This window comes from Colossoma macropomum, unplaced genomic scaffold (genome assembly GCF_904425465.1).
Source record: "Colossoma macropomum unplaced genomic scaffold, Colossoma_macropomum, whole genome shotgun sequence".
Lineage (NCBI taxonomy): Eukaryota > Metazoa > Chordata > Actinopteri > Characiformes > Serrasalmidae > Colossoma > Colossoma macropomum.
This window is the reverse complement of record NW_023495386.1, coordinates 187423-213062: the sequence shown is the minus strand read 5'-3', so window position 1 is coordinate 213062 and position 25640 is coordinate 187423. Positions and strand designations below refer to the sequence as shown.

The window sequence follows — 25640 nt, the reverse complement described above, 5'->3', positions numbered from 1 at the left end:
GAGATTACCCAAGGTCTGTATGGGTTTCCTCTTTGACCAGATGACACTCCATGGACACACTGTCTCAGAGAGACCTGCAAGGTACCAGTGCATTGAGGGCTCTATTTGAGTCTAAGATCACTCTGCAGCAGGCCTACAGAAGTAGCGTAAGACTCAGTGTAACACCACAGGTTAAATACAGCCCACTTAGCTGCATTACCTCAGCAAGTCGAGAGACTTTGAAAGAATGGGGCAGAGACCAAGAACATACAGTCAATCCAGCAAAGAAGGACACAATTTATGAGGTGTGTTATTTTAGAGTGATGTGTCATTTCTCTGTATGTGTGTGTATAGTTGGCAGGAATATATTGCTCAATAACCATTTAATTATGCACACCTACAATATAGGTGTACTTTGTTGGTATATGATTACTGATTGTAGCCAATCTATTGCTATGCACAAATTGTCAGCCAGCTTGTACCCCTCTGATGACCAGACCAGATTATTTGGGTGGTGGAGCATTCTCAGACAGCAGTGGCACCAACATGGTAATGGAATATTAGTGGGTGTTGCACTGGTACCAGTAGAAGCAGCAGCGCTTCTAGGATCTTCACCACTGTGTTCAGAATTACCCACAGCCTGAATAATATCTGGTCAGGAGTGGTCCTGTAGTGCTTCCTTTTTTATTAATGAACAAGGTAGAGGGTGGCTGAGAAGTTGTGCACACCAACAGATGTGATACAGTGAGTTTCTGTACCCTCCAAAGTGCACCTATATGATAGACGTCTAATCTGTCTAATAAAATGACCAGTCAGTGTAGGTTCATATATATTATATTTATCACTTACAACTGAAGCTAACCACAACATACACCTATTTTATAAGCGCTATCATATCTGATGAAATTTTTCCTCAGATGAACACATTTTTTATTTTTAGTAGCATTTTGGCTTGTACAAACTTATTTCTGTAGACAACATACTTCTAACAGATTTCTGAAATGCTACTTCTGTTTTTGCAGGTAAAAGATTTTCTGGTCCCATTATCATGCAGGTTTTCTCTTTACAGAGCTGCACATTCAACCAAGCATCCAAGTTTTAACTACAGCTTATTTTCTGTCTTTTTTTTAATGTACAGTACTGTGCAAAATTCAGAGACCAACCTTATTTAATGTCCAGTAAAATCACAAATCAGCCATTAAGTTATTAATTTTCTGGATATATTTCACTTTAGATAAAATAATTGACACATAAGGGAGGGGAATACCAAAGGACATTATAAAAGACAAAACAAGAGTTTCCAAAACTTGAAAAAGTTCAGTTTTTAAAGAAATATAGAGAAAATTGGACTCCTAGCAACTGTTCAAGACGTGGTAGACCACCAAAACTGTCACCATCAGAAAAACAGACCTAAGGTTTCACCTTTGAGAGATAAGGGAAAATCAAGCTCCACTCATGCTTCAGCTATTAAAAAGTCCACAGATATTTCTGTCCATCCTTCCACTGTGAGAAGACAACCCCACACCATGGGTCTGAAGGGGTGTTTGGTTGTCCGGTGTTCCTTGTTTCAGAAGTACATACAAATCTTGTATAATATCTACCTGTGTACTATTCTAAAGATTCTAAAGACTTTCTGGAAAATACCACTTACACAAGACAAAATATGGTAAATGTAAGCCATGCCTCAGGGTTTTCTTAGTCAAATTTCATTTATCTATTGAGTCTCTTAAATGTCTTAGTAATAAAAAAAAAAGCAAAAAGCTATGCCTACTGTATGTACTATATGAGGGATTTAGGTAGATTGATAAGTGTTTGGTTGTTGTTTTTATTGACTGCTTATATCTGTAGTTTACATTTAATATGAATATCCTTGATTGTAAAGATGTAAGTTTAATGTGAGTAACATGCCAACACCTAGCTGTAGATTATGATAATGTGGTAGGCCTAAATAACCCTGTGCATACAGTTTCCACTGTTCAATGCTGAGTACGTTTAGAGAATTTCCTTCTTGTTTATAAGAGCTATCTGAATGGTTGCTTCATGAATTGACGTCACTTCTAGAGACCCAAAACGCCATGTTTTTTTTTAAAGTAGGTTCACATGAACTCTTCTGCTTCGTCATCATGGGGAGAGGGTTTGAGAAGCTCTCGCATGATCCCTTGCGTATATAGCACCGCAGTGTTAAGCATACAGGGACTTCATTAAGTCACGCCTCAAACTCCGGGAGACCGGACAGGGACGTGGCTCTCTTTTCAAGTCGTGGGCGTTTCAGAAGTTTGCGTTTCCGGTTAAAATCACGGCAAAGAATGTATGTGCCTTGCAGAAAGAAGAATCGGCGATGCCCTGCTGCGAAAGTGCTAAGGAAGAGAACACGCTATTCCGTTGCACGCACTGAAAAAGCAGGAATCAAACGAGGGTCTTACGCGGCACTGTTTAGTAGGGAATAATAGCGGTGAAAAGTAAATGTGAGGCTCAAAGGCCTACGATTTTCTCATCTTTTTTGCAGCAGCTGGGACCTTTGGAGTCTATTCGACGCACTTTTGACTCGACTATTTCCGTATAGTGGACTAACGCTTCCTACTTTGCATATCGATCGAACTGCCAGAAGGTGAGTGCCCGGCTCTTTTTAGCACGCATATAAAAACATGTTGGCGTGGTGTCAAACAAGTCTGATTACAGAACGTGTTAACTGCGAATATTTTTGTCTTACAAGAAGCATGTCTTCTCGCTTGCCTGTAGCCTGCTACTTACGAGTTTTGATCAAATGTTCTTGAGATTTTAGACTGTGAAATTGCTTAATTTACTCTGTAAGAACAATGTTAACTACTCTATTTGTAGTCGCTTCAAAATGAAAGACTCCCGTGTCTGTTTCATAACCATTTTATCGTGTTTCAAGAAATAAATCGGTTATGTCGTATTTAAGTCTTCATCGAAAAGTATTTTTTTCTAGGAGTGTCAATTACTCTTCTCTATTTTAACTTATTTTGGCATAACAAGTAGGCATAATTTTATGTCTCTGGTTAATGTATTGCCTGTGGGTTTAACTAATTAACGTTACAGACTAACACCTGACACATCATTGAGACAGGTCAGTATACTGTGGAGTTTTTGTTTGCACTAGCCAAACAAGAGGCCTAGAGTTTCAGAATAGTGCTTGACGTTAGTTAGTGTAGCTAGCTATTTTGACACCCAGGGCATATGGAGCATGACGGATCGATGTTTCTCGCTCTGTTTTTTAGCTAAACCTGAGCCAGTACAGACATGACGTGAACGAACCATGGAAGCTACGGTCCGGAAGAGAGCATGCCAGCACATGAGCATAGACAGTGGTCGAATGGGGGGAGGGGGTGTCAATGGGAACTGTGCAGGAAAAATGCTTATATTGTGGTTAGACTGCCGTTTTGGCATCCCCCTGCACCTTCTTTCAGTTTGAGACTTAAGTATACATGTATATCAAACGAGAGGAATAAGATGGTAAAGGCGTCCTTTACATGTGACCTTATCTGTCTAGTTACAATGTGTTATAGAGGCATCTGCTTGGAGTAACCCAAATTGTTTAAGTCAATGTCAAAGTGAACTTTGTCATTCAGACTATACAACAAGTGGTGCATAGCTGAACGAGATTGCGTTTCTCCAGCTCTGATCTGCAAAAATATACATAAATATAGCATAAAAGGCAACTCCACATATACATACTAGACATCATAGACAGACATAAAACATACAAATATTGCACGTTGTATAGAAAAAAATATTGGACATTGTTCTCAGTGATAGTCTTATTGCACAGTGTAACAGGAAATGTAAACTTGACACTGGTGAATAGTGATAAAGTGCTCAAGTAATGAGAACATTGTAAAAATTGCACAGAAAAAAGCTGCATTTTTATATAGAAGACAGAGTTCTAACAAAGTGTTCAGACAGTTTGTGTGTATGTTCAGGAGTTCAGCAGTCTTGATAGGCCAGTGTGGTGTGTGGTTGTTAGAGGGAGTTGAGTAGTCTGATGGCCTGTGGGAAGAAGCTCCTGCTGAGTCTGGTGGTCTTGCACCGCATGCAGCGATAGCGTTTGCCAAAGGGCAGAAGGCTGAACAGTCCATGGGCAGGGTGGGTGGGTTTACTGACTGTCTTGGTGGCTCTGCTGAGGCAGCGTGACAGGTAGAGATCTTGTATGGATGGAAGTGGGGTTCTAATGATTCTCTCTGCCGTCCTCACCACTCTCTGGAGGAACTACTGCTCTGAGGCGGTGCAGCTGCCATACCATACTGGGACGCTGCTGGTCAGGATGTTCTCTATGGTGCCTCTGTAGAAAGTTGTGAGGATAGGAGGGGGGAGGTTTGCTCTTCTCATCCGTCGTAGGAAGTTTGTTCTTCTCATCCATCTGATTAGAGGTTGGCACCAGCAAACTCTCATGTAGCATATGTATAGGGTGTATAGGCATAGGGTGTCTCGTGTAGAATGTGAGAAAATTAGCACTTTTTCATGGGACTGTATTTCACAGGTCTGCAAGAATGGGAAAAAAACTATTGGATCTGGCACATCTTGCCTTTATGACTCATTTTAGTGCTTGTATTTGAAAAGGCATTGTTCAGGCGGGTGTTTCTTAAGAAATTCCAACATAGGCTGCATCTGAAGTGTTTAACCTGGTTCCTGGTGCTTGTCATTAACTGAACTGTTGATGAAACTTATTTGTCAGCTATTAAAAAGTCCAGGACCAGAAACTAGATTCGAGGTCTGGATTTGAAGATCTCTGAGCTAGACAGTATTACAGAGTAGGGCAGCGGTACACATATTTTCGTTGTAGGGGTGTGCCGATCCAATACTCAGTATCGGTATCAGAAAGGAAAAAGTATAATCTGATATGATCTGTTAGCCTAAACTATCACATAAAAGCTTAACCAAACTTTGAGCAAGATTCATCACAATTACGGCCGTCAACGAATATTCTAAATTAGATTATATAATCGAATTGTAAAAACAAAAACAGATATTTGATTGTGAAAATTAATATTTAAATGTGAAAAAAGCAGCATTACCGCAGCTGTCTGCCTTGCGAGTTCTTGCGTAAGCCAGGGCCACTGTACTAAACGCACTGCATGACTGATGGGAGTCACCCATCACTTTCATGATTTAAAATTAAATGTAAGACATTCAAAAACAATCATCACCTAAGTCGGCCTTAGAGAGAGTGTTTTGCACTCCGAGCAATCTAAAAAGTGCCGTTTGGAAAGGCAGTACTTTAAGGTCAGTAGACGGCAAAATTATGGAACCTTGAGATAAAGTTGTATGCAAGCAATGTAAGTTTGTTGTTAGCCTGCCATTTCAGCATTAGCAACCTGAAGGCACATCTCGAAAATATGCATCCGATTCAGTCCCTCCTCAAATTCACATGATTCATGAAATTCTAACTGAATCTGATGCAACTCTCTTGTTTGCCCTTTTATGGACAATGTTTACAGCTCAAGTCCTGAGAAAGATGAGCGGCATGTGTCACATGAACAGCACTTCGTGAGACCTGTTAGCAGCACAGTCATCATGTCAGCTGTGTGGAGTTAGTAATGCAGCTAACTTGATATCTTTTCCACAAAGTTGCACTTTAAATTTCATTTTGAATTTAAATTGTGCCAGCCATTAAAAAATGCTGCCAAAAATTTGTGTAAACAGTTTCAATAACAAGAAGCAGCAGTATTGCATAACTGAATCATGTTGTGGGCTATGTATTTCTTTTTTTGGGAGAGCAGAATATTTGTTTCACAGTTTGAGCGAGATTATTTAGATGGCTAGGTCAAGCAAACTGCATCCAGACACATGTATTAAAAGAAAAAAAAAAGTATCTGTAGACACTCAAGGTTGTGGTATCGGGCATGAAAAAGTAGTATCGAGTCACCCCTAATTCTGTGAATTCTTGGGGGTTTTGAACTAACCTCCAAATGTGCATGCAATCATGATGATGTCCTTGCAGAAAGTACGTGAAGTAGAAAGTGAATTTTCCATGCACAACATGCTTGTAGTAGGGGTGGGCAAAATGAAAATTATTTATCCTTGCTTTTCTAAGCATATTGTGGATCATCAATAATTTACTACATAATGTGACCTGTTTAATTAAATCGTGCAAATGTCTTATAGTATCATGATGATATTTTGCCATATTGCCCACTCCTAGCTTGTAGTAACTTCAACAGCTTTGTCAAAAAAACAGAATTGCAGTGATAAAGCAAATATAGCAAGATCTTAGGAAAAAGGAAAAAAAAACAGTTGTTTTGTGTTGCTGTAGAAAATTGTCATAACAGCTGCAGTTGTATCAATGGTAATTAACTAATGTCAATCATAAAGTTCTTAAATTGACAAACTGTATAAATTCATGAAGCAATCCCAAAAGAGTTGTATGTCTGAATTTAAACACAACAAAATGGTAGCCTATAAATTGGGAAAGAGTCCCTGTGTTCTTAAACACCTTGCTTCTGCCAGCCATTTCTAATGAGAAAAAATAAGATGTGTTATGAATGTTCAATGGTTCGTGAGCAGAGAAGAAAATGTGTCGTGAAAATGTCCACAAATTGCATTCATTGAGTTGAAATCTCTCTTGTGGCCTAATTACAAATCTCTGGGACCATAAGAAGCTCATGCACGCTATGAATTCAGAATGAAACTGTCCACAAGGCCTCACCTACAGTCTCCCCTGAAAGTACCGGAACAACAAGGCCAATTGTTTTGTTTTGCTATACACTGAAGACATTTGGGTTTGAGATCAAAGGATGAATGAGACAGTAGATTATTATTTTAGCTTTAATTTCCTGATATTTACATCTAGATGTGTTAAACAATTTAGAACATGGCACCTTTGGTGGCAGACCACCCAGTGTTCAGCTGAGCAAAATTATAGGAACAAATAAATCATTAAGGTAAATGACTCTTAATATTTGGTTGCATATCCCTTGCTTGCAATAACTGCAGTAAGCCGGTGACCCACTGACATGACCAGACTGTAGCATTCTTGTTTTGGTTCTCAGGGTTTTACTGCAGCTTCTTTCAGTTGTTGTGTGTTTTGGGTGGTTTCTACCTTTAGTCTCCTATTCAGGAGGTAAAATGCATGCTCTTGCACCGCTGTTGTTTTTCTGGGAGAGAGAGAGGCTTGCTTTTCTTTCATATGCTGTACTCTGGTCTTTATGTTGGTTTATCCTTTTGACAACAAATGCCATCTTCACAGGGCACACCTAAGCAACAAAAAAAACTGTTCCAGTGCTCATTTGGGTCTAAACAAAAACTGTCATGTTCTAAGTTACTTAATGCATCAAGATTTAAATATCAGGCAGTAAAATCTGAAGTTCTGATCTATTGTCTCATTCATTTTTTAATGTCAAACCCAAATGTTTTCTGTGTATCGCAAAAAACAAAAGAATTGGCCTTGCCCTTCAAATACTTTTGGAGGAGATTCTAAATCCCTGTTTTTGCGATATAAAAAATGTTTCTCGCCCATTCAGTTAATCTAATGTTTGTCCTCATGGAGTGCTTTCTTGGATGCAAACAGTTTTCAAAAGGAGGCTCTGCTGTAAATGCTAATTTTGAAACTGAACTGGAGTCACAGAGTTTTGCTCTGACTGAGTCAGAGAAGTGCTGACTCTAATCTGTGGCAATTTTTGAGGCTATAGTTTTGTATTGTTTTAACAAATATCCAGTTAAATGTATGTTTATATCTGTTGGTAAGCTTTGACTTGCCACCACTGTCCTTCTTTGCTGAAGCAATTTGTCTGTGTGTCGAGTCTTCATTTTTAAGAACATTGCCTTGGATGTACAGAAATGTACAAAATGAAATGAATGAGACGTGTTTCTCCTACTCTGCTTTCGTATGGGGAAACACTTGCATTTAGGGACTGTATATTATTGAAGCAATGATGTGCTCTTCTCAGGCTGCTTCCAGGTATTTGGATTTAGAGTTATTCTCTAGTGAATCTGGTAAATCTTGAATGCAAAACAGCACTTGAGTAAAAATGCTAAAGGTACCATTTCACAAGCCAAGGAAAAAAAAATCATTCACTTTGGGTACTGGTGATGGCCTAGCCAGACATTGGAATTCTTGCTTAGTCAAAGGAACAGGAGTACTCCAAAGGGTTTTCCATTATGGGGAAGTGTGGTTTGCTGAAGTTATTCCTGAACCTCAGCTGCACTGTTGCTGGTGCTCTTGTCTAGAAAAGTCGTTCAGAGAATCTGCGCCTGACGCCTGTGTTGAAAGCATATGGGAGAGCAAGTTAAGACGGTGGCGGAGCAGTTACACATTTCGCAGGAGCAGTAAATTTGAACTGGAGAAAGGCCTGCAGAAAGTGTATAAATGAGAACTGTCTTCCTTTTTCATCTGACTTGAGCGCACAAACTTTAAGGAGAAGTTTTCAGGTGAGTTTTAAGTAACATTAACTTGGTGTTACAACAAAAAAGCAATATGGAAGACTATATTTTAGCTGCCATGCAGCAGGCTTGCGAAGATGAGGATATTGCGGAGTTTGCTGAAACTTCCATGCTGGTTCGCAAAGCTGATGAAGCAATTACCTCACAAAACCAAAGAGGCAGCAACAAAGCAAACGAAGAATCATCTTTGTTGGCTTTTTCACTGTTACCAGTGAAGGCCTTCTTAAGGCAAACCTGAGCAAAAACACTAAACAACTTGGCATTACACACTACTCAACTCTTAAACTGTTGCTGAACCGAACAGAACTTGTTGAACTCTTGCGAACCCATGACCCAAATACACAAAAGTGGATGAGCTCACTGCTGCTGCTGCTTTCTCCGCCATTTACCCAGCAGGTAAACATGTTTAAGTGAGGGTCGTGGATTTAAAAATGTGATCAGTGTTGTCTTTTTTTTTTATTATTTTTTTTTATTATTTATTTATTTTTTGAAAAAAAAGCTTTAAATGAACATAAACTCGATTGTACTAGTGCCTTAAATTTAGCTCATTAAAAAAGCTTCAGTCCATACACAAGTGACTTTTTGCCAACTTTTTGTTTACTTGCTGTATTTTCTCCTTTTGCGCTCCTAGTTTTCATTGGTTATCGCAGGAGTCTGTTCAGATTGAGTCATTGATCAATATACACTACTAGATCACGCTTGGTTGAAAAAAATCAGTTGTTTCATATACTCCGACTGGTCTGAAACGCAATTAGGAGGCCAAACATCTGAGTCTATGCCCCTCGCACACTACTCAGTTCTCTCTCCAACTGTCGATTCCGACTGATCCAAAAATCTGCAGGCTAGAGCCAACTAGCACAGACTCGGCCAGACTGAGAAACGGGGCTAAAATCGGGGTAAAAGTAGTGTACTGTGACCCTGGCTTGAAAGAGAATGCGCTTGCTGTTGTGAATATTTACAATAATGTTGAATTTAGAGCTGCCAGTATAAAAGAAAATAAAAGTCACCTAGTCTCTAACTAGGCAGGTAGAAAGCCTTTGGAAAGAAATGCTGCCTTAAAGAAGGCATGTCTGGAACACGGTGATTACAAAGTAAGATGTCGGGTTACGATTGCATGGTGTCCCAGAAGTTGAAGAAAACACAAGGGATGTTGCCCTTCGGTTACTCTCTTGAATTGTCACTCTATCCACAGAGAAACTTGAAGATACATTGAATACTGTCCATTGTTTGGGCTGCCTCTTTTGCGTTTAACCCAAAATTCACTGAGATGTTACAACAGACCACATGCATTACCTACATTGTTAGTACGTGATTTCCACCTTTCTGATAAGAAGATGAATAATAATTTCATCCTTAAGGTTATAAATGGTAAGATTTTTGGTGATTATGAACTACAAGCAAAGGGTTATAAGGTTGATCTTATGCTGTTAAAGAAGGCCTTTTCTTATTAATTATCTTAGCCTAACACCTTAGGCTAAACAAACACATTTTAAAATATTGACATCTGAAGAGCTTCCATTTTGATCCAGATCTTTGTACTTTTTTGTGCTGCAGAAGTAGAAGCACTACATCATGTATTCTTTTCTTGTACATTTACAATAAAATTCTGGAATGATTTTCATAATGGGTGAGTGGGATGTCAGGCTCCTGAGCTGAGGTTGTATATATTTCCACATAATGTGCTGTGGTTTATGTTGGGCTGTTTTAGGTTCATTCATACAAGGACTTTTATGTTGAAGAGCCTGAATGGTGTGGTTTTCTGGATAGAGCAGAGGGCTGTGTTTTTGGCTGTTAGTGCTAAAGAGACTGTGTTTTCCCCTTAAGGCTATTTTCAGCACATTAAAAATAAAGCTTTTTTACGGACAATAGCACATGGAGACGTCTGTTTCTCCCCAGGAATCTTCAAACATTACAGTATTTACAGTTTGCCTTTATTGACAGCCTACATTTAGCCAAAAAAACTCGAATATCAGAATCCCAAAATTAAAAACCGAATACCTACTCAACGAACGAATATCCGAATCGTTGAATAGCCAGGTCCAGCCCCAATTACAGGAGAACGTGGCAACACAAGCAGCACACAAAGACAAAATCATGTAAAGGTCACTTGACTAGGTAGTTAGCTAGTCTGATGAGTCATGTACAAACTGTTTTAAATGCTGCTTTTTTACAGTTGTATTTCCAATGTGAATGTGCATTGACATAATTCAGATTTAATCGCAAAATATGCGTTTTGTCAAACTTGAAATTTGTAATACTGTTTGCAATTGCATTTTAATGTCAAACACTAAAATGTGCAGGACAGTGTTTCTCTGACTCTTCTGTGAGCCTCCGGTCATGATGTCACTAACACTGGTACCTGGCTACAAGCTCTCCTAGTCAGTTGATAATAACTTCCACACAAAGCAGCAGCTTGTTAACTCTGTTGACTATTTGTAACAGATTTGTTAAATCAGGGAAAGCACTAGAATGTGTTGATCCAGCACCACTGTTCCTCCACCTGTCCTGTGAGCCTCTGCCGAAAGCTGGTGACAGTGTCACTAATATTGCGTCCCCTTGGAATTCTAAAGTTCTATCTGACATTTTTGTCAATACTGAGTTATTCTCACATTTTTATTCTGTGGCAAATTTTTAACTTTATGTGAGGTAGTTTTTTCAAGTTGCATTTTTGGAGTCTTTATTTAGAAAACAAAAAGCTTCTATCTTTTCTATATAATGTAGTTCTATAAAGTTCTATCTGTGAGCCAGTCAGTACTTCGAACACACACAAGAAGACCAATCAGGTTCTGCTTCTTTGGCATGTCACTGCGCTGCTCAGTGACTGTGGAAAAAGGAGCACAGGAGTCACATATGATACGTGTGTGTGTGTGTGTGTGTGTGTGTGTGTGTATGTGTATGTATGTATGTATGTATGTGGCTTGCAGATGGACAGTATTATAGTGCTTTGTTGAAAAACTGAGCTAAGGCTATAGGGCTCAGAATCTGCCAACTTGATGAGTTAGAGGCATTTTATGAAAATGAGATGAAATTATCTGTTTTAATTGTTGAGTTGAATTGAGTTGTTGCATTATTTTGAAATGTTCTGCAATCGCTTGACAATTGTGAAGTTTATATATTTGTATGTCCAAGTTTATAAAACATGTTGCTGAAATGCTGCCTGTCTCCTTATAGTTCTTTTTTATAACTCTTACTGTCTTAAATTTAATAAATATCAAGCTTTAAATAGTGAACATTTGAAATAATTGGTCTTAATTACAACATAATTTCATTCATTCATCCAGCTTTTTTTTTTTTCTTTCCCCCAAAATAAGACATTTTGGCTCATTAGAGTTACATTTCTGATATAAAACAAAACCTCACTCTGCCTTTAGACTGACCTGCTACACTTACTTGCTGGGACAGTTTATTACCGTAGCTAAAGGACACTTAAACTAATGGTTCTACCTAAAATTGACCTCTGCACTGGACAAAATACTTAGCATTGACCTTTTTCATTTTAATAAATGTAGGCACTTTGCTAGAACACTAATTTTATGTTTTAAAACTAATTATGAGTAGCCTAGTTGTGAACCTTGAAAATCACTGCTTCTTTTAATGTTTTGTCAGTTAGAACCTTATCATTTCAAACAGAAATTGAGTTCTTAGGATTGGAAGGAAGGATAGGAAGGTTCTGTTTGCAATTGAAAACTAATTTACAAATTTGATAGGATTTTGATATTGTACATTTAGAATACATTTAGGGTGTCTGTCCTTTTTATGTATGACACAGACTTGTTCCACAAATTTTTTTGTGCCATTTAGAATGCAAAAGCTTTAATATCTCAAAACTGCTCAGAATGCAGATAGAACCTTATAATTCCAAGGGGAGGATTGGTGCTTTTGCAGCCGCAAACTCTCCTAGTTGATCAAGAATCACTTCCACATGAAAAGTGAGTGTTGTGGCTATTGCTGGCTTCACATTAGAGCCTGACAGCTAAATCGTCATGCCAGTGTTCACAGCTGGTATGAGCTAGTTGCAGAGAAATCAATATCAGTGTTTATAACTGCCGATAAGTGACAATTAAAAAAGAAATAGGCAGGAGACAGATCCTTCAGCCACATTATGAGTGTTGTGGTTGCAGAGCAGAGTACCCCATGAAAGAGGTTATCAGTGTTCGTGGTAAGCTGATTATTGTCACATGAAATGTATTATTTAAATAATTATAAAAATATCCTCTGTACTTCTCCTCTTATCTTAAATAAGCCTGGCAGCATTCATGTCACCCTGCTTTTGTTGCAGTAATGTGGAAAGCTGGTACTTTCAGGCAAACATAAAATAATCATTCAATTAATTCAACAATAATATGGTGGATGTTGGTGTTCGTAACACTGTAGTGTGCATCCTAAATTTGCAATCATTTTTTAAACTGCTTTATATCATGTTATCTTGGTGTGGACAAATATCAAAATCAGTATCTGTCTTAAAAATCCCATGTGGTCAGGCTCTCCTTCAGATTGTAAACAAGCTATAAAGTCTCACAACATATCAATGCACTCTGCACTCTAACAAAATAGTGCCATTACAACACATGCACTACACATTTGAAAGAGAAGCTAGATAACTTTATTTGGCCACCGAGCCATGTTAGATACTTGTTCAGCTCACATTTATTTACGTGTTCCCTCTGGTTTAATAATTTCCAATGCACAGAATGTAATTGTAGACATGTGAGTCGCAGATATATTTACCATTGCTTCCTTAAGACATTTGCCAGCTTTTTCCCATGCTGCCTTACATGGTGCAGCAGTTACATTTTGGCGATATTGACTTCATCTTCGTCATTTAAGCAGAATAAGCTAAACACCTATAGTTTAACTGCTCATTAAAGTTAGTTGTTTTTCATTGATAACCATTGCATTAGCTGGCTTTGTGGGTTGCCAGTACTGTCAGTCACTTCCTCTTAAAACATACTCCCACACTAAAAAGGCCCTCCCATTGTCCCACCCACAGCGTGCCACAGGAGTGCCTGGTTCACGAAGAAAAAATTCATTTGCAAACAGGATTGCAAATACATTTAAATTTGGCAGAGCTAGAGCGCAGCAGTGAAGAAATGCACTTGGAAATGGGTGATTGTTATTCTGTTTTCATTGTCAGTCATACCATTAAGACAATGGAAATGAAATGTCAAGAAGACTTTGTTTTTCCATAGTATCTTTTTCCAGCTATCATAACCAGAAAAGGTTATTATGGTTGCAATCTGCAACTATGTTGTTATCGAATTTATATTATTCTTCTCTTTTATTATTCTTATTTTTCTGTCGGATTTTAGCGGTATAACTCGTCCTGCAGTTTTCGAGATATTAACACCGTCACAACTCCAGATTGTCCATTCTGATTGTGTGATGTGTGCTTGTGTACAGCTTTTTGATCAGATGCACGGATTACGAATATCAATGAAATTTTGCGGAGTTTTTCCCATTGGCATGAATGGGGTGGCAAACTACATGAGAATCTACTGTTTTTTGACAGAAAGACACTATTTTGCATACACTATCTCAGGGCATATATTCAATGTTGTTCTGACCCGCACTCATCTGTTTGTTTTGTTGTTTTTTTTTTTTTCCCCATGCCTCGTTTCTCCCATAGACTCCCATTTGTTTTTCGCCCTCGCGCAAGCCCTGTTATTTCCTTTGCCCAACAATTACCAAAATGCATGTACTCACTCAGGGCAGGGCCCCAAGCTCTAATCCACAGCCATACTGACCTGTACTCCTCCATGTGCCGTTTTTTCCGGACCGCCACCAAAGTACATGTACTTACTCAGGGCAGGTCCCCAAGCTCTAATCCAAAGCCATACTGACCCGCACTGTGTCGTTTTTTTCATCGCTTGTTCCTCACATAGACTTCCATTCATTTTCAACAAGACGTAGCTACCACTTAGCCAAATTGTATGAACGACTTACGAAACACCCCATACACCATGGCAACTGCCCAGTAGCAATTTACCAACTACGTGGGACATCACAGCAATTTCACGGTAAACCGCGGTAAAATTAACGACGGTTAGTAGTACCGTTTGAACTTTAAAGTATCGTTAAAACCGTGGTTGATTACCGCGGTGTGAAAAACTCGCTTTACAGAGTCAAACAAAGGCAGAATCATCTCTCAGACGCAGCTCTGTGTGTGTGTGTGTGTGTGCGTAGAGGGGAAGGGGGGGGGGTGAGAGGGAGAGAAGAGAGAACATGGCGGAATGTAGTGACAGAGATTCGGAGATATTTCAGCCTTCTATGAAGACCAAGTCTGACGTTTGATCATGTTTTGGGTTTTATAAGGATGCAGAAGGAAAGTTAATTGAAGATGACCACCCTGTCTGCAGATGACCACCCTGTCTGCAGAACAGGCCGAAAGAAAATAGCGGCGAAAGGGGGCAACACATCAAACCTTACGAGTCATCTTCGCGACCACCACCTGCTACTTTTTAGAGAATGCAAGGTTAACTTTAACGGAGAAGTCTGTGGAGACTTCGCAATAGAAGAAATGTCAGTGTTTGTGTGGTTTAACTTATGCTTATGGTTCGTTAATAATATAAAATGAAGCTTTTAGCGTAAAAAAAAACAAACAAACAAACAAAAAAAAACAATCGGTGAATCAACTGTGAATCGAAACTAAAGCTTTTAACACATATTTCTGTGGAGCAGTGTCTCCAAAATGAGCTCTGAGTTAACAGTCACACAAGTTCTGGAACGAGACGCTGCAGAGGTTCAATCTGCACAGCTCCCCTTTCTGGCTTGCAGTGTTTACTTTCTGAGAAGAGAATAACACCGTCTCAAATCACTGTGTCCCTTTCATAGTGCGCTACTTTTCAAACAAACACGATCATCATTAACAAGCAGTTGAGTTTTAAATAGGGAATTTGTAACCGGTTGTTAATGTTGATTATAGATGACTTAGTCGAACATTTCACGCACTCTTTGGGTGAAGGATTTGCTATTTCATGATCTACAAAGTGCACTACATAGGGAAGATAGTGTGCTTTGAGACGGGACCTTGCGCGAGTAAACGCTGTGTGCCGCTTTTGGGAAAAGCAGAGTTTCAGAGATTAAACTTTAGGAGTGTTTCTGCCACAGCTCAGATGCATGTTAATTTTAAGTTATGTTTTAGTTTTAAAATGCTTTTAGAGAAGCAGCTCAACAGGTGGAGACACACTGTGTGAGTTCTACACTGTCTGCAGCTCACAGCACGGTCATGCAATTCCTCTGTGATTTTGGCTGTTTTTCCTGTTGCACTGTGTTGATTAGGGGTACAGCGCCACAACGGCACAATAATGCTGCAGTTGCAGTTAGGACAGAAATCCCCTGAGTGCAACACTTCTTAGAAGTAATAATTTTCCATTAAGACCCACCTCAGAGTTGGTGGAGATTTAATTCTCTATGCAGGGAAATCCCTAATTATTGTAATTGATGATAATAATAATAATAATAAGTACAGCAGTAATAATAATAATTTACAACAGTAATAATAATAATAATAATAATAATAATAATAATAGTAATGGTGAAACGAATTTCAGTTTGTGTATAAGTATTTATTTATTTATTTATTTATTTATTTATTTATTTATTTTACTATTCAACACTTTTGAACAATATCGCGATAATATCGATAATCGTGATAATTCTGGTCATGATAATCGTGATATGAAGTTTTAATATCGTTTCATCTCTAGATACCATAGCAACTGCCTAGCAACACCATAGCAACCACCTTGGCTACCATGGCAAACACTTAGCAACACCTTATCAACTACCTACCTTTGTTATCTGTCTGATGGAGAAGATGCTTGTAATCAATGTTTTAGTCCACACTGGCTGCGCTTATGTCCATTTCAGTGTCAATGTGCAAATGTGCAGCGTTATACTAAAACAAAACCATACTAACAAATAAATGCTTAAGTATTTCAACAATTCTGGCCCGACTTAGACTTTTGAAATGCAAAGGGTTGTCTTGACCACTACATGGTCATTGTGAACAGGAACATATTTATCTTGATTTTAGCTGAAGTTAAAAGGTTTTTAAGTTTGTATTTTAAACTGTGATGGAACTATGCAGATAGAAAGAATAAGTCAACACAATCTACTGTACTTGTGTTCATGAATTTGTGGTCACATCACATTAGAGCTCTTTGCTGTTTGGACAACCTATGCCAGATTTGTTCCTGTCTCTAGTTAGGAAATTGGTTGTAGATTAACTATATATGGTTATTATATATTATTGTTATGTATGTCATAGGTTGGAGCCAAACTAACAGCTCTGTACAGTTATTTTCCTGCACCAAGTTCAGTATTATTCATGGCACTTCTAGCTTAAAAACAAGCAACTAAAGGTTAAAAAAAACATTTAAGTGCTATATACTTGCGTATTGCCACTGTTTTTCAGCCTAGCCTCTGAGCTGTTAACCCATACTTATTTTTGTGGTATCTTCAGCCCATGACTAGTGGCGCTGTGTCCAGTATGTTCCATATTGTTGCCAGTGTCTGTCAGAGAAAGTGGTTATGCATAACAGTAGGGCTAAACAATATGTATTTATGTGTACATTTTGCGTATGCACTTTTAACTGCAGTTATTTCCTAAAATTTACACTCCAAACCTGTGTTGGTGGTCTGCATAGTATCAAACTATAAATAAAAAAATTTATAAATAATTTGGGAACAATAAACTCAAACACTAAAGGTGTAATGACTCACTCATTCATAGTTCAGTTTGGTCCTTCTGGACCATGGTCCCGTTTGTGTCTTGATTCAGCATGGAAAAATGTAATCAACTCAGAACCTCACATAACACATTATACATGTTTAATGCAAGAGAAGCCTTTGCAATTACTTTTGAAAGTTCTATTTACAAAATTGTTGCAAAACAAAGTAAAAAAAAAAAGTAAACTTCAGCAGCTAGAATAAAGCATCAACAGGAATCAATAAATGGAAACATTGAGAGAGAGAGAGAGAGAGCGCAGTTGTACCAATCAGCAAGTAAATGAAATGTAAACATCAAATAAAATAAATGTAACTATCACTCTGTTTTCAATTTTGCTTTTTATCAAGAGAATAGTGGCTAAAACATCTTATGATGTCTCGCTAGCTCTTGTAATCGCAGTGAATTGGGACTTTCTCAGCTTTTCACAAAGTTTTGCATTTGTTTCTTGGTACATCTTTAGCACCATGTGTATACTGAAAAGTGATGTGCTTGGAATTTCATACTGGGGCTCAAGCACATTTAATCGGAATCTGTCATTGTCCAAAATTTTGCAAAGGCTTCGTATCTAACGCAGTGAATCAGCCTATTGTCTTTATTATTGCTTGAGCTTGGTCAGAGGTAGGGAAGAGTTTGGTACCGACTGTTGCTGGAATTATTGGCTGTTAAGTTTGGGTTCAGAACTTTTACATTCCTACTAAACAGTCGTAAACCTATCAGTAGTGATATGGACGTTTCATAGTCATTCAGTCCACAGCAAGGTAAGAGGAAAAGGAGCTTTATCTGTTGCCAGCTGAAAAAAAATATAATTAGGTTATGCCTGAGATGTAGCAAAACAAAAACTAAAACATTAGCTCCCTCTGTAACATTATTAGCCAAAAAGTAAACAAGCAAATGGTAGATAGTATAGTGAAACCATACATACAAGTCAGCAGGTTACAGCTTAACACACTCTAGAACAGGTTCACTTCTGTCTTTCTGTCACTCCTGCACCATTCACTTGACTTTGGACAAGTTTAAATCTGACTGACCAGTGTAGGCTACAGCTCTGTACAATCGATCTTGAAAATCATCCAGAGTTTTGCCAGAAGTCACATTGTAGTAAGTGTAATGATGCACAATGTTTCTTGTGTATTTGTAGAAGGCTGTTGTATTTCATACTCATGTTTTATGTTTGCAAAGAACATAATTTGCAGGGACACGTGAAGGTGTTTTAAGTTGGGGGGTGTTGAAGTTTTAAGCAGCATATATGTGATGGGTAACAGGCATTGTTGCAAAGCAGCTTTACAGAAAAATCCGTGTCCAAGCCCCCATGAGCAAGCTAGTGGTGACAGTGGCAAAACTCCCTAAGAGTAAGAGGAAGAAACTTTGAGAGGAACCAAAAGAGGAACCCATCCTTCTCTGGTCGACACCAGATAGCAAACAATAGCAAAAGAGCAATATGAACAGAGAATAAGATTTTAACACGAGTGTAAAATATAAAAAAAAAGCAGGTTAAGCACTGGCTATGATTTAAATAATTTGAGTCTGTGCAGCAGCATCAACAGGAGGGTCAGTGGCATGCAGGTGATGTTTGAGTTGTAAAATGATTTATTGCAGCATTTTTAATATTTGGAAGTCAAAGCCTTTACATTTGTCAGGTCAGTCTAACTTAAACATACATGAACTCCAACACATTATGAAATCATTTCCAGTAATTCACCCAAGACTAGATATAGGTTATCAGTTCAGAGTCTTACCATACGATGCTTATATGAAATATTAAGTGATTCTGCAGTAGCATTTTTAAGCAATTGTCAGACAGTTTCCTCATATTTGTCAGTGTAATTTCATAGTAAGTACAACTCAACACACGAAACAGTCATTTTCCAATAAATAGTGTCGGACACCAGGAACCGAGATGACAGATTCTTTATGGAAAATGTATAGACCAGACTTGGATTCTAGGCTACATTTTTGGATTGGCAACTCAAAGCCTTCTCCTGCTACTGAAATGGGTGGCTGAGTCAGTCGTCTTGGTTTGCAGATTGACCTTTGGACAATAGAGGAATAGTGCACAGGAATGCCTTTGGGAGAAAGGGTTCTACACTAACTTGTTAGCTGGTGCTGCAAACAATAAAGCAGATACTGGTTAAGGAAAAAATCCTGGTGAAAGTGAAAAGTTAAAAATTTCAAAAATGTATATTATAAAAATGTAATATATTAAACTCTTAAGTGATATGTTGGTTTTATGAACTACTTTTTAGAAATGACCATCTTATGATGTTTCTAACTATGTTTTAACTCTTCATTAAAATACAGTTGACAAATGTATGAATTTTGGCTGCCAATTACTTAAATTACTTAAAAAGCACTGTAGTTCATATGTACATAGTATGATAAACTCTGACCTGGTATCTATTGGTTTTATGAACTACTTATTTGAATCATTTTATAAAGTGCTGAATTTGACTTCTGACACAAACAAAGGGCTTTTTTCTAACTTTGGTCTGCATGTGCTGTGATTCTTAGCGCTCAGTGTGTAGTACTTGCACACTCTGATGATACATGCGGCTTGTTTAACTGTGTTTTGACGAAAGGTGGCTGGCTTAACTGCAGTCTGAAATCAGGGGGTGCTGATTTCAGATGGCATCCCCACTTCCTACATCCCTGATAATGCGTGTTTGATAGTCTTAGAACAGGTTAGGTTCTGGCTTTCCCTCACATGCCGGTTTGATGTCACATTCTCAGGTTTGCGTCATTATTCTCCAAATTTGTCAACAAAGCATAAATTTACAAACCTTGAACCTGTCTTGCGTGTGGCCCTGTTAACCTGTTAGTTCTATAGTGCTAAAAAAGAAGGGATGTACAGTTGGAATAAGCCGATTCTTGTTCGACACAAAATCTGCAATTGGCTGTTTTATTCTTTTTAATTTAGCTGATCAGTGTTAAAGTTTTTTTGATGTAAATAGCATGAGGCAGGTAAGTGCACTTGTGCTGTATTTGAATGCTGCTGCTGCTACACCTAAACCAAAATGCTATGGCATAATTAAACTAGTCATTATGCAAAACAGCCAGTTATGTCTAACTTTAAATATAGTACTTTATTAGAGTCTACTGGAAATGTGCTGCTGTCTTTCATGTGTCCATTTACCCTGCATAGTGAAGGTTTTCAAATAAATAAAAAAAAAAGGATAATATAAATTGTCCGTCTGCCAATTTGGCTGTAAAGAAATCAGTGTCAGCCATAAAAATCTGTGTGTCCATAATAACTAGGGTGGAGTTCATTCCATAAACACACCAAAATTAAAAGTTAAATGCAAGTTCAAGTTCTAAATGAGTTACTGTTTTTCAAGAAATGGTAAAATGTCTCACTTTCAACATCTGATGTGTTCTATGTTCTATTGTGAATAAAAAAGTGGTCTATGAGATTTGCAAATCATTGCATTCTGTTTTTATTTTCATTTATTTACATTTTGCACAGCATCCCAACTTTTTTAGAATTAGGGTTGTAAACTCCATGTAAAATAATCAGCAATAAGAATGTCCTGAATATACCTTGGTAGAATATTGCAGTTCACAAGCTTTTGTAATTTGTCAGCACTCTTTTTCTCAAATATTTTGTGAGTGTATAGCACTGACATCAAGAAAATTTAAATTATGATAAATTAAGAAAATTATATGTACACAAATCTATGATATATTTATACAAAAACAATAGAAAGAAAATATGCGATCGTAAGAGCTGAAAGCTGTTTGAAATGGAGGGAAAGTGATTAATATTTGTAGTGACTAGTTCATTCCCTCCTTAAAAACATTAAGTACAATGTCTCATATATCTGTCTTTTTGTCCGGTGTTTTTTCTTTTTTTTTCTTTCTAAGGAGTGTTAGTTTGGAATCAGTGATGTCCACTCCCTTGTTTCCTCTTCACAGGTCTAAATAAGTAAACTCTTACTCTTCCTGTCTCATATACACCAAGGTTTGAATGTTGTAGACTTTGAGCCTAGTATCTGCATAACCACATTTTGATTATGAATAATGATTTTGCATTTTTATTTTTAATTTTGAATTCATTTTCTGCTTTGTGGTATTGGTGCTGTCTAAATAAATTTCCTCCTGCTCTGGACAGTTTGCTAGCCAGCATGCTTATTTATTCTTGGTAGTAAATACAACTGAGAGCATGGTAACTAGGGTGATTTAAGACCAATTGTCGCCTCAAATTAGATAATTAGGAATGGAGTCTCCAAAGTAGGGGTGGGGGGAAAAATCGATTATTAGATGTATCGCGTGGGTGATTCTGAATGGATAACGCAATGTTGACAGAACGCAAAAGGCGGAACTTTTGCAAAGTGCGGAGTGCAGCGCCCGGACAGTGTGGCGTGTGCGCTACATTAAAAGCTAGTTCAGGGGTCGCAACCCAAATGTTAATAAGCGTCATTTTGTCTTTTCAACAAAAATCAAACCACCTTGGGAGCTACAACATTGAGTCCATTTTACCATCTTGGCTGTACATGTGTCTCAGTACGTGCTAATGTCCTAGTGTAGGCTAAAAATATAATACAAACAAAAGCGCAGACTTACTTTGCTCTGCTTTAAGCTTTAGCTCAGCTGTAGCCGCTTTTCTTGCATCACCAGCAGGAAACTTTTCCACAAAAGTAGAGCGGTTTCTTGTAAAATGTCTCTCAATGTTCTACTTTTTACGAGGCTGAAGTCAGTTTCTCGTTCTCCAGCTTCTCGTTCGAATTTTCCTGTTCCACCTTAAATGGTGCCTAAGGCACCAGAATGTAACTGCTGCACCATTTAGGTGGAAGGGGAAAATTCAAACAAGAAGCTGGAGAACGTGTTTTTTTTAGTGTTTGACAGTTGCTTGTTGCAGATTAAACATATCACGAAACCAGCTGGACTGATTATAAATAAGTCCATTTGTCTCCAAATTATCGATGTTCGTCTTTCTCTTTGCCTTTTTGTTAGCTACTAGCTAGGTGAACTAGCGGTTATAGGCCACATTAATTCCAGTGTTTAAGACCATTTATTGTTAAAACAGTGTTTGAACGATCAGCAGAGCTTTATTTTACTGCAAAGGAGGATTATTTTATTTTTACCTAGAAGTCTAAATCTGATGTGGAGCCGCAACTGGCCAGTAAAAGAGGTTGCTGACCCTTGAGCTAGCATACTGGCTTCTGTGGAGTTGTGGGGGAAAACCATATTACATGTTTCCATCCATTTTCCGCCTGGTTGTAGTTGCTGCCAATCAGCGGACATCAAAACTTCCACCCAACTCGGAAAGAACGAAGCGAACTACAAACTCTAACGCAACTTTTATTGACAAGGATTTGCATCCATGCTCAGTCTTTGAGAACCAGGGCTTTTGCACTATGCCAAGATACAGCATCCCGTCTCGAAGATATTTTACTGATACAGCGACCCCTCCCCCCCAGTCTCTACAACGAAACCAAAACCTAAGTTATAGAATCACTGAAGAAAACGGGTAGAATAGCTGTAATCTGCTGCATGGACACCCATTGCCACAGATCTTATGTTGCCATAACTGCGTATTTTATTGCAGATGAGTGGCAGCCAGTGTCTCATGTGCTCCAAGAGCAGTGAATGACAGCCTTCCAGTTCACTTGTCACATCACTTCCTTTTGATTTATTAATAAAAGATATTGGAAGTAAATTCGTTATGCATCATTACAAATACTTTGCTTTAAAAATATCAAGTTGTCACACAGTGAGGAAAAAAAGATGCATCAAGATGCATTGATAATTGTTTTATAATCGCATTGCAGCCCTCTGAATCATAATCGAATCGTGACTAGAGATTCCCACCCCTACTCCAAAGTGTCTGGTATGCATTAAACTGTCACCTGAGCAATCAAGCCTGCCAAGCCAAACCTCACCATATATTTAAACTTAAGCATTTGTTATTAGGGCTCCTTGTCTAAATGCACAAGTTGAAATGCTGCTGTTCACTGTCTGTGTAATGTACATTTAAACTGAGGTATGGTCCTGATTTATTTCAGTCTATTTGTTTTGATCCATTTATGTGGAATTGCTCCATTTCCTTTACTGTATACTAAGTAACTGCATCGGTAATCTATTGATGTTCTTGTGGTGTGGTGCATATTTACTGAACAATGCAATGATTGTTGGTTTGCTTGCAGTAAATGGAATTTCTGTCACACTCAATATTGAGCAATATAGTTGCTGTAACGATGTTGAAATAAGTTTGTGGTGCTGATACTCTTCATTGCGACTGTATTATGGTGTCTTCAATTATTAATTTATTTTTATTTAATTTTTGTTTTGTAGAGTCATAAAGTGAAACTTATAGTTTCAGTTGGTGGTGCTCATGAAATCTGTGAAAGACTTATACTGCCATATTTCTTCTTAAGAAAATGAATCATAAGTGGTTTCAGTGTTTAAACCAAGTTTTCAGTGACTGTAATATCAAAGATTATTTGTATCACTGTGTTGAAATATCCATGCTCAAGAGCTATGGTGAAGGCAGCTTGCAGCTCTAAATAGTGTGCAAGCCTTAATAGAGCTCTAAATACAGCTTCAAGCCTTTGTTGCCTGTTAATTTAAATGTATGTGCAAAATACTTAAGTGTGTGGTCCCAGCTTTAAAATACAGGTAGACCACTTTTACAAACCCTGATATCCAGATAATATGCAGTCATTCACAGCTGCTGTTAGATCATTTGGTCTCTGAACAGAGGCTGAACTTGATTTTTCAATACATGCATGCATATTTTTACTCAGTGTAATTAATAAATGTGGTAATTTGCTACTTTCTATGAGACTGTGTTCACCTGATTTTTCCCTCATTTCACACTCCATAGTCAGTTTGAGTAAATGTTAGTCCAGGTTGGTATCGAGGTAGTGAACATTAGAGATACACACTATATGGACAAAAGTACTTGGACTCCTACAGGAGCTTTTATGACATCCCATTCTAAATCCATAGGCATTAATATGGAGTTGGTCCCTGCTTTGCAGCTACAACAGTTTCCACTCTTCTGCAAAGACTTTCTGCAAGATTTTGGAGTGTGTTTGTGGGAATTTTAGCCCAGTCATTCAGAAAAGTATTTGTGATGCATTAATTGACCTTGCTTTGTGCACTGGGGCTCAGTCATGCTGGAACAGAAAAGGGCCTTCACCAAACTGTTCCCACACAGTTGGAAGCATATAATTGTCCAAAATGTTTTGGTATGCTAAAGCATTAAGATTTCTCTTCATTGGAACTAAGGGGCCTAGGCCAGCCTCTGAAAAACAACCCCTTAGCATTATCCCTCCTCCACCAAACTTTACAGCTGGCACAATGCAGTCCGGCAGGTAACATTTTCCTGGCATTTGCCAAACTCCACTATTGACTGATGCTCGTAGATGTAAGCGTGAATGTATGGGACACACATGAAACCAATAACTTAAGAAAGTTGGGTGTGAAACAACATTTACCGCTATTTTTGCTGAGTCAGATAAACTGGTGCTTGCGTACCTGTATACACTGTAGCTTTATCTACATCATCAGCATTTACAAATATTTCCGAACTGCATGTTTGATTACATAAATGGAAAAAAAAGAGCAATATTAGTCCAGTTTTAATTGGATTAAATACAGTGCAGTGTATTCCATTATATTTGTAATTTTTGTTAACATTTTTAAATTTTGTGCTACATTGTATTTCAATTTATCAGATATCAGGAAAAAAATATGTATTGTGAAGACTTCTTGAAGTACTGTAATAATAGTTTTTGCCATATCGATTGAAGGTGGGGCTGGAAGGAAAACCGGACGGGCTGACCTGCTATGTTTTAATAGCTAATGTTAGCTACCAGAAAATATGGAGAGTGACTGCAACTTTGAGGGCTTACGAGGTTGAAGATTTTTCTCGTCTACGTCTTAGGCTATGTCTTTTACGGCCGAAGGTGTTTATGATCAGACAGTGTCTTGAGCCTCATCAGTATGAGCCACTGGCTTAAGCTGCCGAAGAGTTACTGTAGTGCCAGAAACAGCAAGTGGGAGAGACATCCCGAATGGTTGAACATTCCCTAAAACCATGACACCTTATTATCTATTAAGCAGGTCCATATTTGATATAACCCGTGTCCAGATTTCTTAGATGTACTGAATTCTGAATTAATAAAGTTTTATTCATATTGACATTTAAGCCAAGAAAAACGTACTTCTATTAGGCTATTAGGCCATTAGGGTACCATTTCTTTCTATACAGGTGCAGTTGTGTCACTTGCATTTGCAGGAGGGTGGTGGCTGAGGTTTGTGAAAAGTTAATACGTAAAAAAGCTAACCCAACCTTTGTAGCCTAAGCTAGTTAGTTTACGCTAGCCGCTCTCTAGCATTGCCAGTATTGCAACCTAGCTTTTAGCATGCTGCCTGTTAGATTCCAAGCACAGAAGTATAACAGGAAGACTGTTTCATTCCAAACAGGTTGTTCACAAATGTAACTGGATTGATCATACATTGCCTCAAGGGTCATCCAGGGTTTGCTGCAGTTACTTTGATATGAAGATACATCATCTGCACCTATAGCGGA

At 38.1% G+C, this 25640-nt stretch overlaps 1 protein-coding gene across 2 annotated transcripts in view; it reads left to right on the top strand.

Annotated features, from left to right (window-relative positions):
* Window positions 1-2087: 2087 nt before the first annotated feature.
* The window catches only part of pik3cb (phosphatidylinositol-4,5-bisphosphate 3-kinase, catalytic subunit beta), a 115098-nt gene continuing 91545 nt past the window's right edge, over window positions 2088-25640 (top strand). For both annotated transcript variants that reach the window (XM_036562384.1, XM_036562382.1), the window contains exon 1: window positions 2088-2587. The gene's annotated coding sequence lies outside the window, so the exon portion shown is untranslated. The remainder of the gene's footprint in view (window positions 2588-25640) is intronic.